We start from the raw sequence: 19,013 nt of genomic DNA, 5'->3' as shown, positions 1-19,013 counted from the left end.
GTACACACACTGAAGTGGCTTGTCTGACACTAAGAGGGATGTCTGCAGAGGGCATTTGATATTAGAGCCCTTAATCTGCTGGCATATGTCACAGCAAAGGACATACTGTTTAGTTCATCTGCATAGACCAGGCCACCAGTATCGTTGCTGTAGAATTGTTATTGTGGCCTGTATACCAGCATGTGCAGAAGCGACACCCTCATGTGCAGCTGTAATCAGCTCTAATCTCTGGTCTTCATTAGGGATCACTCGATCTCCAACCCCAGGAATTTTTGTATAAGCAACATTCTGTGCACTGATATGGTAAATATAGTTTGTAGGGTATCCTTTCGGAAGGGTCTTGCCTGCAGCCGAAGCTTTAACGGCAATCAGTATTTCATTATCCAACCTCATCCGAGAACGAGTCACTGCAGCCACAGAAGCCGTAGCTACCGATGCTTTGGCCGCTTCATCAGCCAATGCATTACCGGCAACGTGTATTCCTACACGTTGGTGTCCTGATGTATGAACTACATGGACACATGGTAGCTTATCCTTAGGATCAGCCACCCTTCCCCACAATATTTTGTGTTTAATGGTGTTCCCTTTAGAATCCCTAAACCCGTTCAGTTTCCAATGATTGATATATTCATTGTATGACTGGACGCAGTAATATGAATCACAGACTATCAAAGTCTGGCTTCCTGCCTAAGTATGTTCGAGCGCTAGAAGAAGAGCTTTTAGCTCAGCCAACTGTGCTGTGCAGTCCCCTAAGGTCTGCATGTAGGTATTGTGAGGGTGGAAAACTCCATCTTCCATTACTCCGCACACGGCTGCGCAAGCTGGCGAGTATTGATGTTTAGTAACTACAGCTGGTTGTGCCGATCCGTCAGTATAAATGATAGTATTATAACTGTCTAGTGGCAAAATATTTAGAGGAGCTGGGTACTCCTGTTCATACTGGAGAAATTCTTGTGTTTGAGGTCTTGGATCACATATATAATCAACATCAGTTGCGGTCAGAGACGTTGCCCATTGAATCCAGCGTGGATGTAGCGCTTTAGCGTTCGGAACGCTCGCTTTAGTGACAGCCTCTAAGGCCGGCACCGGGGAGACAACAATAATGCGTTTCCCCTGGGCAAGTGGCCTCTCTTTAATGACGGCCATCTGAACTGCTGTTAGAATTTTTTCTGTAGGTGCAAAACATTGTTCAGCATTTGAGTATAAATGTGATTTATATGCTATCAGCACTGTGTCACCCTCATTAAAGGTGACATAAGTAAATCCAATGGCACCAGCAATTATTCTGATGACCAAGTTTGTTTTATTATCACGTGTGTGTAAGTGTTTTGCTTCTAGCATATCCCGTTGTATGTCCCTAAGGATGTGTGTGTGTTCAATTGTCCATCGTCTGCTAGAAAAATTGGGCTGAACTAAGTCATAAAGTGGCTTAATGCGTTCTGCATAATCTGGAATGTACGTTCTGCCAAAATTGAAAAAACCCAGTAATTACTGTAATTTCTTAAGTGTGTTTGGAGGCTGTAGTTGAGCACACTTTTCTAGAAAATGCGGGGCCAGGCTCCTCCCCTCTTTCAACAGCTCGTATCCCAGGAACAATACACTAAGAAAGGCTATCTTGCTTTTCTTAAAATAAAATTTATAACCGAGGTCTGCAAATCCCAAAATGATCCGATCGACCCTCGCAAGACGAATGTCGAGGGCGTCGTCAGTGAGATAGATATCATCCACATATGACAATGCATCGGAAGCAATGTCGTTAAAAATTGATGTTACACGGGCTGAAAACAGACCTGGGCTATTTTTATAGCCTTGAGGTAAACGACAAAAGCGTTCTGAGAGCCAAATGAAAATGCACTTAGGTCCCTACTTTCATGTGCTAAATTCTGGCAGAAAAATCCATTAGATATATCCAATGTAGTTTTATATTTTTTACGCACTATATTGTTTATTAGTGCCGTGCTGTGTGAGTTTTGTATAGCATATGTGCGTGTATGACTATTTAGGTGTCTGTGATCAACTACTATTCTATATGAATGATCAGGCTTTGCAACGGGGAATAATGGATTATTAATCGCAGACGTACAGGGCTCAATTACTCCCTGGTACTCCAGTTGTGATAGTATCTCCTTCACTGGAGCTTTCGCGTCATGCTTAACAGGGTATTGTGGCTGCGGTTGGGGTGTAGACCTAACGGGAATAACATGACAAGGAGACTCCTTGTCCCAACCTACATGATTACGGTATAGTGCAGGTACCTGTGCTAAAGACCATTCAGCAGCATAGGCTTCTTTAGCTGCTTCAGGAACAAGATCGGAGAAAGAAGGCAAAATGACATCTTCCCCATGCGGGAGCTTGCGGACGTGTTCAGGTGGCCAGTCTCTCTCGGCCAATAGGATATCACTAGTAAGTTCATCCCAAAATATTACACCAATAGTGCGTTTCACGTCTCCCTCCATCTGACTTGTTAAATCATAAACCCTATCGGGGGGAAGAACGCGGCCATCCGCTGTCTCAAACGCGATGTAATCGCTAGTTGTTGTCGCATCCAGATGATCTTTCAGACTCCGGCGACATATCTTGACCTCTGCTGCGCTGTCCAACAGAGTCACTGCCCATCTCCTGTTCCTCAACAGTGTTCTCAATACTACTGGCATTCTTAACTGTCAGTGCTGCTTCCTTCTTCTTTTTAAACTGTGGCTTTTGCTGAGGAGTCTTTTCTTCTTTTTTAATGGTAGACTGTGGTGAGTCTTTCTTTTCTTTCAAGTATTCCGGACGTCGATCTTGACGGCCCCCTCTCTCGCTACGTTTATCCGGTGCATCCTGAAAGGAACGAGAGGGACGTGAATCAGTATATCTGTCTGGAGGTCTAATGTGCTCCTTATTTCTAAGATTATACCTCCTTTCGGAGTACTCCGGATGTGGAGAATCAGCTCTCTTATTTCTTCTCTCTTTGAAATCTTTTTGTTTGTCCCAGCGCTTTTTAGAGCCCTGTTGTGCCTGCTTCGTACCCTCCTTATGGGCGGTACATTGTAACTCCAATTTTCTAAGTTTGGCTCCCAAACTATCCCGTCCTATACTAGTATAGGTATCGGAGATTATTTTCGGTAGCTGTCTCTCTTGTTACAGATTTGGAGTTTCTCTGAGACGCTGGCGTATTGCCAGTGCTACCGCTTCCCCTTTAATATTACTCAGTATTATTGAGGATACGGCGTCAAAGTTACGCATTAATTTCATCCCCAGATCCAGGGCTGGTGCAGCCCCATGTTCATTTTGTATTTGTTTTAACACTTCCGGTAAATTGGCAAGTGTCGGGGTACCATGTGTGGTAGTATATATGGCAGCGAAGACTGTACCCCATGTGGCACAGTCATCCACCGAGGGAACCATCCCAAACGGCAAGCACATAGTGAGCAATTTATGTTTTTCCTGTGGTCCCGTATGGGGAAACACAGCTTCCAGCTGATTAGTTTTCTGTGCTATCCAGAACGGTATTTTTTCCCGTTCCGTGGGCACTTTACCCATAATAGTATGCACTGTTTGTGGATTAATCCCAGTAGCCAATTGATAACCACCAGCTACTGGCGGTGCTGGACGCGCTGGTGTTGTGTTCAATGTACGCATTACGAACTGAACCAATCGTCTATATAATGCCACTAATTCATTATATAAAACTCGTAAATCTGCGATTGGCATAGTCTGTATGCCTGGGTGAGGCGTATGTGTGGCGAACATAGGCCATGTAGGACCCTCATTACTTAAGGGACCTAACCTCACTCTTCGTAGTACATGTGCTATTAATATGTGAGCGATATTTCATGATACTGGTATGCTTCGTACCGTACAGGCATGTTCGCAACTTCATATGTGTGAAATGTGTGCGTTCTTTGGTCAACCTCAGGAAAGGTGACCCTACAGTAAAACGTTTCTGTTTGGTATGCTTCAGCTGCCTCTAATATTAGAGTAACATCCCCGCCCTCGTCTGTAAGGCCATGCGCTAATAAATGTTGTGTCAGTGCATGTTTATCATTCGCAGGAATGTCTATGGTATTAGCAATAGTTGTTTAGGGAAACGGAACACCAGATGGGGGAAGTATTTTCCTTTTTATGAGTTCGAGCTCGAACAACCTGCAGCTTAATTAGGTGTTACCTTTTCAGCCGAGGAGGATTCTCCCAAAGACCACGGACGTCTCCGTATAATGGTACTTAGGGTACCTGTTGTCTATGAGACAGTGCTATTCAGGGTATCCGTAAATAAGTGCCTAAACACCATCATTGGGGGCGCCATGTCGTAGTTTGGACTCTTGCTCTGAGCAAGACGACTGGTTTAAGGATGGCAGTACTTTTGTTTGTAGGCGACTGCGTCTTTCCTACAACAAGTCGCAACTATCATCCCAACCTTACCGGCTCACTAGCAGCACCTCACCAGAAACACAATAGTAAAAGGTGATTTATGGCAGCCGTTTACGCATGGACTCAAAAATAAGATGTCTCAGGGATTGTCATGGTTAAACGGAAATTACCCTTTTCTCACAGATATATTATGTCTCATACAAACACAGGCACAGATGCAGTATAGTTATAATAGCTTTTTATTTAACATAACTGCAATTTGCGATAAGTTGCATGAACTGCAATGATTAGGATAATGAATATAGCAAGTAACAGTATTGTGAAGAAGAGAGTCATTGTTATGAAGACCCCCACCATTTTGCAATACAAGAAAGAGATATATAAGATGGAATATGCCCTATTACCCTAATGTGAATAGGCCTAACCTCCTACCTAAAGGAGAGCTGGGTTTGCTAAACCTAATCTGCCAAAGCCGTGTCCATGAGAGAGAGCCTCCAATCCTCGTTACCTTGGAATTAGGTCTCTATCTCAGACTCCGCAGGGACACAAAGACTGGATCAGCGTCAAGACGACTGTAGCATCGGTATCAGCGATGGTGGCGATGCCCTCTGATCGGAATCCCTCTGATTATCTGTCTAAAGTGTGATGTATTTATATAGATCTACAAGGTCCCCTGACATAGGTGTATTCCAAACAATAGATAACAGGCATGCTTGGGACGTCAATTAATATCAACAATCCCTCAAAAGTATAGAGAGGGAAAATCCCTAAGTGTGAACACCCAATGTTTGTTTGTCTTTGGTGCTTGATCTTGACACCTTGGCGCGGTGACACTGATAATGTAACTCATAACAAATGGCCTAACTATCAACAAGGCAGCCATCTTAGAAGAAATAAATAATTAAATGGGCTAAGACAGAGCAAGCTAAGTAGGTTAAAAGTCACTAGGTGACGGGGGCACGAGTCTACAAGCCATAGGCTAAGCTAACTCCTGTTATCCCATTAAAACGAACTAGGATTCACTACAGTACTATCAGACCACTTAAGGAACGCACACAGGAGCATATTAGGGCAATAACAAACAATAATTCTCACTACCCCTTTGCCACACATTTCAATATGGTACATGCATAACTCTGAAGAAATTGACATCAGATTCCATGTCATTGCCCACAAACAGGCAGATAGCTCTGAGGAGAATGGAGACCAAATTGATAATTAGGCTGCGAGCACTTGATATTGGTCTGAATACAGATAGAGAACTTCATGTTTTCCTTACTGAATAATGACTTCACATAGTTTGGATTTTTCTAATTGATGCATGTGACTTTGTATTTAATTTACTTGGTATTGATGTATTTACCCCACCATATCTCTGTTGTCCTATTTACTTTCATTCTCCTTATACTCACCCTATCTTGTTCTTGTCATGGATGGGTTCATAAACTATGTGTCTTTATGAAATGGTCATACGTGGTCTGTACTTATGTGTATGAGAAAGTCACCTGAGGGGAACATCCATAGCACAGGACTGTCTTCAATTGTATGATCAGCATTGTATTGAGTATGATCTTTATGTCATATACCACTTATTGTTCCATACACATCTCTGTTTTGGACCCATGCATGGATTATGTGTTGTTAAACATAATATATGAACAATGTGTATGAGTAAGACTTCTTTTGGCCATTTTCATGAGTAAAGCACATAAAGCATGCAATATGCTCTTTTATTCAGTGTATTATCTACAATATATCTACATATTCATCTGTGCCATGTTATATGTACTGTGTCACACATTTCTTCTGAATACATTATCTATTGCTCTGTCTATACATCTTGCATGCGTCACTGATACTGTCATGTAGGCTCTCATTATTCTAATGAGACTACTGGATTTTGAGCGGCAGAATCGCCTGCGGTGTGGGAGACTGAGTCTGACCCACTACAGGTGACACCTGTAGCCCCAATCCGAGTTTTGCTCCGGCTAACTAGCAGTGCCTCATCTCTACCCAAGGGCAGGGATGATTGGGCAGCCGAGGGCATGACACAATTGATTTCTCAGGGAAACCGTGGTCACTCAGGTCTCATCCGTTTCTCTCAGTTACATTAGTCTCACATACACAATGACAGAGGCAGTATATGTTTCAATAAGATTTTAATGAAGCAACTGCATCTTAGATAGCAAAGCATGTGCTGCAATAACCAGGACGATACAGCATGACAAGGTTAAAATAGTGACAAGGAGAGTAAAGCATAGAAATAATGCTACCATATTGTCACTAGAGTCAATAGACTAATTCCTACCTAGGCTATAATAGAGCACAGCGTGTTAAGCTCTAATTCTGCCCTTCCCCCATGAAGACATCATCCCCCATACCCGAGCAAAGGCCTGAAGTCTGCATAAGAAGCTGTAGCGGAGCGTTCAGCAATCAGCATACAGTCGTGGTTCTCTGGCTGAAATCTCCCTCTAATGTGTAAAAGACAGGGAAGTGCTTTTTTAATAAAACAGCTGATGTTCTGAGAAAATGTCCCTACGTAAGGATGTGTGTTTTTCTATGAATGTCAGAGACAAAACTTGTACCATGTTCACCGGCAACCTATTTTACTGCAGCCTTGAAAGAAGCACAGAGTGAGCAAGAATGTCTTGTTTAAGAACGTAGTGCTGGACTAGGCAAAAACAGCTAGAGAGAAATAAAACAAGACCGCAAAAGTGGCTATTGTAAGAATAACAAAACAAAGCTGAATAAAATATATCTAGGTTAAAGTGCACAGCGGCAGGCCTAGTATGCTAAAATAACCTGCATGGTGCTTTAACTAAAATGGCTACACAACAATACTTTACACTGCATCAAACATATTTTCTTTCAGCACATTATCTGTTATTTTGTCTGTATATTTTTGCATATATTACTTATTGCTGAAGTCATGGGGCTCATCAATATCTGTTCCATTTAGATTTCTGTACCTATGACATTTTATGAGGGTGTGTTCAATGCATTCACTTATGATTCTCATTCTACCAATAGTCATATTTATGCATTTAGATTGTAGCTGATTTGGATACGATGGCCCTTTCAGTTTTTTGCTTGATGGACTAGACACTATAGCTAACATGTTTTTGTATGGTGCTTGACATTGAATGCCAAAAATACCAGGTAGTTATATCCATGGGATCTCTATCATCTTCTCATTCATGATGGCTCCTTCATGCATTTACACTATGCATAACATATTTACTATTAGCCTTTCCTTCACTGCCATATTTTCTATCTTAACAATGTATCTCTTCATACTTATTAGTTTATTTACATAATACCAGACAGATATACCCGCGGGCTCTGTCTTATCAAATATATTGGCTTCTTTACGCATGTACTAACACATACAACATATTTGCTATTTGTGTCCCTTCCATTGACATCATTTTCTAGAATAAATGAATCATATGTTAATACTTATTGGTTTATCAGGTCATGAGTATGTTTCCATGCCATAAGACCATTGTACTTTATATCTATAAAACCGCATACAGCACCAGTTTTTACTTTTAGGAATATAACCTTATGGAATCATGGACCATTTGTACTTTCTTTCATCCTATACTTGATCCCCAACCTTCCAGTTTTGCCATAACAAGATGGCCGGATTCTATAACAGAGATTAGGGCATTTGCAGATATGACAGTCCTCTTTTTCTCATTATTGTGGGTGTGGTTTAAAAGCATCACTTTATATGACCCCCGACCCTTGCTTCTGGGACTCAATGTAGCCACATCGAGGATGGACGATCAACCGGTATGCTGTCTTGTTAGTCTCTATAAGATTGCGTGCATGGTCACATTATGTATGCGCTCCTGTTAGTCTCTATACAATTACGAGCATGGTCACATTATGCTGTCTATTGTAACACCAGTTGCTGCCTTAACTTTTGCCCTGTTCGCATGGTTATCTACCAAACACACAATATGTTTAACTTAGTTTGCAGGTGTATAAACCTACACCTTTTTGACTTAGGTATACGTCATGTCATCACCACTACTCACCTCTGCATTATCATCTATATAGCATTTCCATTATCTTGTCACACTACTTTTGGTCATTTGACATGTGGTTGCGTCTTTGGCATACCTGCAGACACACGCTACACCTGAACTTTGCAGGGTTGGGGCAATCTTTATCACTTTCCTCGCCGGTTTCATATGACTCCTGCTACTATTATTGGATGTCCCAATGATGCAACCTAATTCACAATATCTTTTACACATTTCTGTCTATGGGCTTGGCTTTGTTTGCACTTTCATGCATAAACCACACAGTGTTTATGCACTGCATAGTCTATTTCCATCACCATATTTTATTTACATTTCTAAGTGGTCACAACTTTGACCTAATATTTTATTTTGTATCTTGTGCTATGTTTACGTATTTTTAGATTGGAGCTTACCAATGTCTCCGACAGTCTTTCAACGTTACTCTTTTTATAAATTCTTCTAGCTAAGATACCCTATAAGCTATTCCTTTAACAAATAGGGATGATCTAGTTTGTAGACAATTTTTCTTACTTATATTTTACATCTGTCTAGGCAGGGATATTACCAAGTTTCTGCTCTTTTCTTCTACACACAATATGACTTGGATTTTTAGATGTTTTCATACAATCCTTGGGTAAGTGACATCACGTTCTGTCTTGACTTTATGGTTGTATACTGTGTGTTCAGCAATTCTTATGGTGGTGTCTCATATTTCTAGCATACCAATGCCAGTTTATATTTATCCATGGCACCCTTCATTGGGATCATCAATAGTGTTTCACCACTCCACCCATTAAATTGGGCACTCTACAGACTTACACTTTCATTGGGTCCCGCTAATATGATACGTTTTCTTAATGGGTCCAGTGATATCTCTCCACGTTTATAACAAGCTTGTCTATTCATTTCTCCAAAGATACGGCTCATTCAGAAGCAAAACTGTTTAATTCAGTGCTTCTTCATGTAACAAAAGTGTCTTGCCAACTTGAGGACAAGTGGAGTAGGTCTTTGTCCTTCTTCCTTCTTTTTCTTTTTTTTGCCATATGAATCCACACTGTTACTATTTTACAATAACTGAGGCCCTGATTTATTCTTTTTTGTGCCGCATTACCGTCATTTTTTGATGCAAAAACTGTGCAAACTTACAAAATACACTTGTATTTTGTACTTTTGCACCGCTTTTGCGTCAATAAATGACTGTAATGCAGAGCAAATAAAGTATAAATCAAGGCCTTAATTTGTATCCAGTTGAAGGGTTACTTTTGGCTTCTACTATTTCGGACACAGGCTCTTAACGGGAGTGTTGCTACCTTAGATATTAAGTGACGACTTCCTTCTTTACTATGTGTCAGTTCACGCACTTGTATAGAAATGTATTCAAACATTATACTTAAGAACCTATTCTTTTCTTACCGATATCTTGGTTGTACTCCAGTTAACTATTTTGGCACATCATAACAAATTACATATAATGGTGGCATTTCCATACATGGTTCATCTTGAATACAGGACCTTTCTATACTACTGTCTACATTGGAGACCTGTATTTACAACCCTGTTCTACTCAATTTTGGGTCAGTTTACATTTTCGATTACTTATACTTATCATAAGGTTGTATCTCTCAAACAAGTGGTTTAGGAGCACATAATTTAATGTGAAATATTTACTTTTCTCTAAGAGCCTTCCTCCTCACAAATTCCTATCTCCATCTGTTATTGCTTATTCTGTAACCTTATGTCTTTCATGGAGCTACTTGGATCTATTCCATTCATAACTCATGATCCCTGACTACGAATGATCAAGACAGTAGTGTTTCACTCTTTCAGGTGTATTGTTTAAACAATTTTTGTTTTCCATCACGGGTCTCATATCATTTCTATGGTCATCTACACTTTATTTTATGAAGTTTGTCTCTGCGTTTTCATATACTCTGACTGCTATTTTTACATGATTTCAGAGCATCCAAAGAGTCACTGTGTGACGAAACGTGTTGGCTGTTGTTCTCTTACAAAATAGACTGAAGATTGCAGAACGTTTCTTCAATAAACCATACTATTGAAACATCAATATGAATCCTGACTCTATGGACTTTTAACATTTTTCTGGACTTCTATTTAAATGCGGTGGTATCATTGTTTGCTTTTGGACCATGGGGGATCCTTGGATTCAATGTGAATTTGCACCCCTGGTAGTAGGGTGCTGGATACCTATAGAGCAGCAATCCAAAGTGTTTTCATAAGGTTTAAATTTTACTATACCCACTTATACTTTAAGCAGATAGAGGTGTGATTGCTCACCACCACTACCTAGTGTCCTCTTAATTGGTTGTAGACATAAAGGGTTCAATTGTTGTACAGAAATATTACTAAGTGTAATGCATGTGAGTGACCGCATGTATACATACAAATATATGTATACACTATGATGTGAATATATTGATTTTAGTTAATCTGAAATGATAACAATAAAAACAAATCCTATGCTTAACATATACATGTATATCATTATATTTAGATAACATATAAGTAGATGACTGTGTGAATATGGTTGTATGATCCTTTCTAATATAACACATATATATCACAGAATAGTAATTGTGGGGAGGCACCTGTCTGTGTAGAAGAATTTACTGACATATTTAGAAATAATATTTTCACTGAAAAAACAAAATATGTATTTAAATGATGTTGTCTATATACTTCTTTCTAGGAATATGGTGTTCTGCTTTCTTTTATAAGGACTTAAATAAATATACATGAAAAATGAAAGAAAAACGTAAAATTCACAGCCTATCTATATTTATGCACAACACACGTGAAGGTCTGGTCATGTAAGCAATAATATATGTATGTACACATGCTTGCATGTATGGTAGGGTTTGTGCCTTTAACATATAATTTAATATCTATAAGGTGTTTATACTTATTGGTGGAGGGAAAAATATTTAAAAAACTATTTTTCCCTTAAAAGGTAAGCCTGTTCCTCAACTCTCTAACTCATTCCAAACCTTTTTTTCCTACTATGAGCTCGGAAACGTCCTCTCCAATAGTCCCTCTTTGATCCAATTAATTTAACTAACAGATGCGCAAGTCCGCAACTCCCAATAACACCTCACATCTTAAATGTTACTAATCCACTTTAAATCAATATATCCCTTTGAAAACAATACGGTAAACGTAGGTGATCTCAAGGGCACAAATCTTAAAGCTAATCCACAAGGAAACAAAAAAAAGACTTTTTATACTACCTTCTTCACCCGAACCTTGTGCCCGGGGTAGTGGGTGGTCGACGTCATTCACGTGAATAGCCATGATAGCACTATCAGAGAACTGGAAGCCAGGCTCTGTGCAAAGGCGATACGTCGAATCAGGCACTTTGCATTGAAAAGAGCCGACGGTAGAGTATTGTAGATTTAATCGCCCTTATTCTGTCTCAGTAGAGGTCGAATGAGAATGTATGAAGCCAGGAGACCATTTTGAACAAATGACGGCCTACAGCTTCAGCAGCATTAGTTCAGGCTATACAACAACAGATAAACTCGTACAACGTCATGACTGAGATGTGGATCGACAATTTATAAAATAATATTACCATTCAGATAGAAATTCCTGGCACATTACGTTGTTCTTGCTGGAAAGATTATTGCCTTAGTAAAGGTTTCTTCACAGTGTGGTGCAATGGACAATTCAGAAAATGTTATCATTGATTGAAACCGTTTTGCAGCCGAGGTTTATATCATTCACTTTCCCATCAGTCTTTGAAAACTGTGGAAAAACGAAGTCCTGTTTTTCTCAGAAAGTTCATACAAAGCAGCAGGCAGTGACTAAAGCAACCTGTGTACTACTTGATTCAAAGCACACCTTTTCATGCATCAATAGGTTTTGTAAATTGCATTCAATGCTGAAAGAAACCTTGACAATGCTTTCTCTTAAAAGCTTACACAAGTTATATTTATTGTATTGTGCCTTAGAATTCAGACCATTACAAGGCCTCAGAGGAATCATCAGTGCTAGGCTGAACACTCAAGGTTTAAAAACAGAGCTTGCTGTTCACCATATATCAATCATACGTGTCCAAATAATAGCCTTGGTCGGCAGTTTCCTTCATTGCACGCATTTTTACCTTCTTTTTTTCCAGCTTTTTAATATGAAGCCACCTTAACTTGGCAAACACCTCGTTGGTGATTCCTCCCGTTTTCCATCATATTGTCTTTGTTATTTTGTGAATTTTGATTACATTATGATTCCACCAGCCCATGCTCCGACAGTTGCTCGCAGAAGAATAACTGTACATACAGTCACGTATTGTGATCAAAGAACATATTATTAAAGATATGGAATGTACAGTACACTAGAGGGACCATGTGATGAGGAATCCAAGATGTAACGCAGAATGAATAAGCATCGATAATAAACATAACTTGTGGGGAACAATCTACAGCAACCTGACCCTCCACCCCCATCGACCTCCCTCCGGAATGTCCTCTGACTTACACCTCCTAAACAGAGCAAGCTTCTATGAAGAGAGGGGCCCAGTGTTTTTCACATTAATGGCCCAGCAGGGACGCTGGGCACCACCCCAGCTAGCGTCAGGGTTATCTCAGATCAGTACTAGTAAAATTCAGTAGATCTTCCAGCCCTAGCCAAGTGAGGGGCTAAAGGGTGTTAAATGGCGCAATATAGCAGGCCTATAGTGATAATCATGTTTCTGTACCCGGGTGCACAACAGGTTTTAGTTAAACTACTGAGTAATGGGGTGGTGTCAAGGTGGGCATGCATCATCTTTCTCATTATCTTTTACAGTCTGTACTAGGACGTCCCATACGTTGTTATTGGTGGTTTACAAAGTCCCCTTTGGAGAGCACTAATCTCTGCCTCCACTCAGCCATTTGCTTCTACGTGGGAAATGCAGGTGGCTCATAGGACTTCTATCTCATTGTTATGGCGTGTTAGGCCAGTATGACTGAACTTAGTTGTGACCTTGGCTGTCTCTGTTCTAAAGTTAATAGCAAGGAGGCAGGCCTTCCCCTATTCCAGTTTCGGCCTAAGCGTCATCCCTGATATTGTCACTAATACTTTAGAAGGGTCTAAGAAAAGGACGCTGTCACAACCACCGGTTCCAACCATCCGAGGCTTCTGCATAAATCTGGTTAAGCTACGAAGGAGTGAAGTAAGCTCCCTAAACTGGATACATTTAAAACATGCATTTCCAGAGAACTTTGGGTATATATCAAGGCCTCCTGCTATTCCTTTTTGTTGTGTGGGTACCTCAATCTGACCTCTCACCATCCCTCCAGTGTTTGTAATGAGATCCCAAGTGTAGGAAAGTACCCTCTTTCTCTGTATTTCATCCCACAATTGGCTCACTGCTGCCCCGCTGTAAGTCCCTAATATATGGTACCTAGGTACCCAGGGCATTGGGGCTTCAGGGGATCACTATGGGCTGCAGCATATATTTTGCCACCCATAGGGAGCGCAAGCAAAGGGTTCTGCAGAACTGCCATCTCAGCCTGTGTGAAAAGGTGCAGGCACCCTTTCACTGCCAATTTTCACTACACCAGGTCACTTATAAGTCACCCCTATGGCAGGCCTTCTAGCCCAGAGTGCAGGGTGCACAGTATCTGTGTGTGAGGACACCCCTGCATTAGCAGAGGTGCCCCCATGAACTCCAGGCCCATTTTCCTAGACTTTGTGAGTGCGGAGATGCCCTTTTACACGTGTACTGGACATAGGTCAATATCTATGTCCAGCTACATAATGGTAACTCTGAACAGAGGAATGTTTGGTATCAAACATGTTGGAATCATACCCCAATGCTTTTGCAAGCATTGGTTGTATGAGTCCATGCTCTCTGGGGGCTCCTTAGAGTACCCCCATCATTGCTCCAACAGCCTTCAGAGGATTTCCAGGCAGCCCAAGCTGCTGCCACCTCACAGACAGGTTTCTGCCCTCCTGTTGCTTGAGCAGCTCAAGCCCAGGAAGGCAGAACAAAGGATTTCCTTTGGGAGAGGGGTGTTACACCCTCTCCCTTTGGAAATAGGTGTTACAGGCTTGGGAGGGCTAGCCTCTCCAAGACACTGGTAATGCTTTGAAGGGCACATTTGGTGCCCTCCTTGCATACACTAGTCTGCAACAATTCAGGGACCCCCAGTCCCTGCTCTGGCGCAAAACTGGACAAAGGAAAGGGGAGCAACCACTTACCTGTACATCACCACCCAAGGGGTGGTGCTCAGAGTTCCTCAAGAGGGTCCCTGGGTTTTGCCATCTTGGATTCAAGGTTGGCAGGGAACTCTGGCAGCATCTGAGTGGCCAGTGCAGGCAAGTGATGTCAGAGCCCCCTCCTGAAGATGGTCATCCAGCTTGGTGACCAATCCCCCTTTCAGGGCTTTTTAGAGTCTCTCTCTTGGGTGGATCCTCAGATTCGGCTTGCAAGACTCCAGCAGGTTTCTTTTACAACGTCTACTTCGACTTCTCACCAAAGAAACTGCATCTGGACCCTCTAGGACCCGACAAGCTGCAACAAAGAAGCAAGATGCTTCCTGCAACTTTGTATCCATGGCTCCTTCCAGCAACATTTCCCCAGTCGTGCATCCTATGAGGACAGCCCATCTTCAGCCTACACAAGAAAGAAGACGGAATCTCCCTTGGAATGAAGAAGTCACTCCCCTGCATCTGCAGGCACCAACTGTAACAACGACTGGCTGTGTGGATCCCCTCTACTGCTGAGCTGTGTTGATCCTGCAACCCGGGTAGTAGACTGAAGTGGTCCCGAAGGTCCTCTCTTCCAGCTGTCTAACTTGGGTGGAGGTAAGCCTTTGCCTTCCCACACAGGACAGTACCCCGTGCACAGCTTCATTTGCAGCTGCCAAGACTTGTTGCCATCCTTTCCAAGGGATCTTGGGCATCTTGAAGCTCCAGCCCCAGCATTCCATCCTGCGATGCACAGTTCCCTGAGTGGTTCTCCAGAGCCATGGGACTCCTTTTCGTAGTCCTGTGGGATTCCTGTGGGTGCTGCCTGTGCTTCTGTGGGCTCTCTGTGTTGCTGAGGTCCGCCTCTGACTCCCCCTCCTAGATAGAGTCCACCTGGTCCTTCCTGGTCCTCTGCAGCACCACTTTCTGCCAACCACGGGTTTCGCATGTGACAAGGCTTGTTGGTAGAATCCAAAGGTGCAAATCCGACTGCAATCTTCCTTCTGGCGTGGGACATCACCTGCATCCTCCAGGAAATCGTCTCCATCTTCTTGGGTGCAGTGCTGACTCTCCTTCCTCACCGTCAACTCATCTCTTGCACCTTTAGTCTGATGGGTAGGGGCTCCTGCCCTTCCTGGACTCTGCTGTGCTTGCTGGATTATGTCCCCTTCTTCCACCGGTCCTCTTGACTAGGAATCCACTGTTGATGTCTTGCAGTCTCTTCTGGTCTTTGCATTATTATTCTTCTCTTGTAAGTGGGTGTTCTGGGGAATTTACATTGATTTACTTCTGTTTTACTGGTCGCTGGGGGGTGTTATGGTACTTACTTTAGACTTTCTTAGTACTCCCAGCTCCCCTCTACACACTCCACATACCTAGGTGGGGGACCGGCTTTCGCATTCCATGTTTTTTATTATATGGTTTGTGCTCCCCCTAGGGCCATTATTCCCTATTGTGATTTTCACTAGGTTGCACTGTTTTCTGACTTTTTTTATGCCTATTTCTGCATACTAGTGTATATAACTTGTGTATTACTTACCTCCTAAGGGAGTACAGCCTATATGTTATTTTTGGTATTTGTGTTACCAAAATAGAGTACCTTTATTTTTGTAACACTGAGTGTTTTCTTTCATGTGTGTAAGTACTCCACAGTGGTACTGCATGAGCTTTGCATGTCTCGTTGATAGGCCTTGGCTGCCCATCCACAGACACCTCTAGACACTGACTACACTACACTAATAAGGGATACCTGGACCTGGTATAAGGTGTAAAAACCTTGGGTACCTACCGCACACTAGGCCAACCTCCTACACCAAGATGGTCAGGTAAGGCTCTGTAAAACCAAGTGATTAACCTAATTCCTTATCAAACAGTATATTATGTTTTTATCACTCCATGTGTAGGAGTTTATGCACAGTTTGATTTCCACAACCTATCAAGTGTGTATGAAACCTTTCATAGAGTAGGAACTGATCCTCTTGTAGCCATCTGGTATCGACCAATGCCTGAAACATTTGAAGAGCCACTCCTTCATAGAGGTCTGCCACCATATGGATCTCAGCCTTCTCCCATCTTACTAACTCTTGGGGTGAGAGTGGGCCACCTTGTGTGTGGATGCCTAACAAAGGGGTATCAGGTCAGTATAGCGCTATTAAATGTGATAGAGCTTGAAATTTAGGGATGTCCCTTGTGCCACAAAACACATCAGGATGTTATAGCTCAAGTTTATGAAAGTAAAAGAGTGAAAAACTGAAATAGAAATCTGCACTGACATCTAATTTAAACGTGCAATTGCTTGTGTTTCAGAGTTTGACTTAGGTGCCATTTTAATTAAATCACATTGGATAAAACTGATGTTAAAATGTAATTTAGACTCTAGACCAACAGTGCATATAGAAACGATATAGGATTTTTAGTGATTAGTAAATGATTAATGAGTTAAAAATATATGTGCATAGTTAGAGAAATGCAGCTCTCTGTTGTACTAAATGATATGCAGTAAAAAAGCTTTTCCATTTATACAGAGTATATTGCTCATATTGATGAAATATTATTAATGATGAATTTATAAATTGCATATAATGTGTTTTGCTAAAATGTATTATTTAAAAGCATCTTATGTTTTTTCTTGCTTTAGCATGAGTGAGGCCTATTAAAGTTTGTAATTTATGATTGTGTTACAAATGTTGATCCGTTTCTTAATGTAAACTTACTTCTAGGTTATGTTCTCATGAGAAGCTTAGCTGGTTGGTAATAGACTCTATTGTTTAAGGACAGAGAGAATATAGCATAGTGTCTTTGATGGAATAATAGTGTGAAACATGGATTGGTTTTGTATACAATTGTTTCAAAAGTGCATGGAGTCACAGAGATGGAAGATGTTCCATGACAGACCTGGGAAGAAATTGGACTGTTTTCATTTGGAGTCATATGATTAATTCCCATTGGATGATGCCTATTCAATGTGACATTAACTGATGCCTTTGAAGAATCAGAGTGGTTTGTGAATTCTAAAATACTGATGGACATTTGAACTTTGAGCAGTCCTGAGCAGTTCCGAGCAGACATTTGCGGGACTCCTGGTGTTTCCAGATGCCTTGTTGATCTTGATGCTTTACTAATGAATATTCCCTGAACTCTGGACCCTTGGAGAGGTTTCTTCCTCTCGGCCATTTGCCCTTCCCTTGAAATACCCTTTTTAGATTTAATAATCCTTTTATTATCCCATTTAGAAGACTCTTGACCGAGCTTCTGAGATGCTGATATGTTCCCTTTTTACTTATTTTTTGTCAAAGTTAGTCAGTGACCTGCAGTCCAAGATTATCTTTTTCCAAATTAATTTTGTCCTTTTTATGCTTTTTGTATTTTGGCCACAAATTTTTGGTTAGCTGTATGGTTGACCTGTGCTCAGCCAAATATTATTCTTTCTGCTAATTTGAGTTGACTAATGATTGTTAACTCTGCACAATGCATTATCTCAGTGTATCAGATGTTGTTACTGATGTTATGCATTATTCTCCTTGAATGCCTAGTTTTATTTATGTTAGTTCACCTGAATCCATTTTGGCATCTTGGGGAGCCCTTGGTGATTATGCATTTTCATAACTTGGTTGTGCGCAATGTCTACATGTCTTAAGTTTGTGTTTGTAATAAATCTTTTAACTTTATTCCAGACTGGAGTTTTCCCTCCATGGCCACATTGGTCATGGTGTGGAAACTGTTTGGGTGGTATTGAAATTTTGTTGATGGTTGTACCACACTACTTATTGGGTCAAAAGGTCCATCAACTTTGGTGAGCATTTGATTACTACAAAGGATAAAAAATGCTACATTAGATCTGGAAGCTGTAACTCCGTAATTCCTCCCATGGTCCATTCCAGAGATTGATGAAGTTCCAGCGCTGTGCCTACAAGTTGCTTGAGTATTAATAGGGTTTTGCGTTTGCGATGATTTTTGCTTAAAGTTTGCAGTGGTGTGATGTAGTGAACTGTTTTGTGAAGTCTTTTTTTTTTAATTGTTCATTTCTTAGTTCAGCAGGTGTATTAACATAACATGAACTTTAGCAAAGTCATACAGTAGAATACAGTACTTAATCAAATTATAAAGTCCTCCAATTATATTCCTCAGGGAAAGTATATCATAGCCTGATGAATCACTGGTTTTTCCCCAAATGCCCTCACATTTGTGCATAGCACCTATCTACTGAGCATGTAGTTTTTCTTTTGATCACAAAAATGCTCCAGACGGTTCTGGAGCAGAGTAACCAATATAGCTGAGCTAACCCATTGAAGTATTTTCTCCCAAAACACTACCAAATCCTTGCAGGTGAAGCTTAAGTGAAGCCAATCCCCCTGATTCGCCTGGCAGCGTGGACACGAGCCGGATACCTCAAGGTATACTTCCTTTAATCTAGCTGGAGTGTAGTATAACAACCATTTA

This window comes from Pleurodeles waltl, chromosome 5, assembly GCF_031143425.1.
Source record: "Pleurodeles waltl isolate 20211129_DDA chromosome 5, aPleWal1.hap1.20221129, whole genome shotgun sequence".
NCBI lineage: Eukaryota > Metazoa > Chordata > Amphibia > Caudata > Salamandridae > Pleurodeles > Pleurodeles waltl.
Note: the sequence above shows the minus strand (reverse complement) of the source record.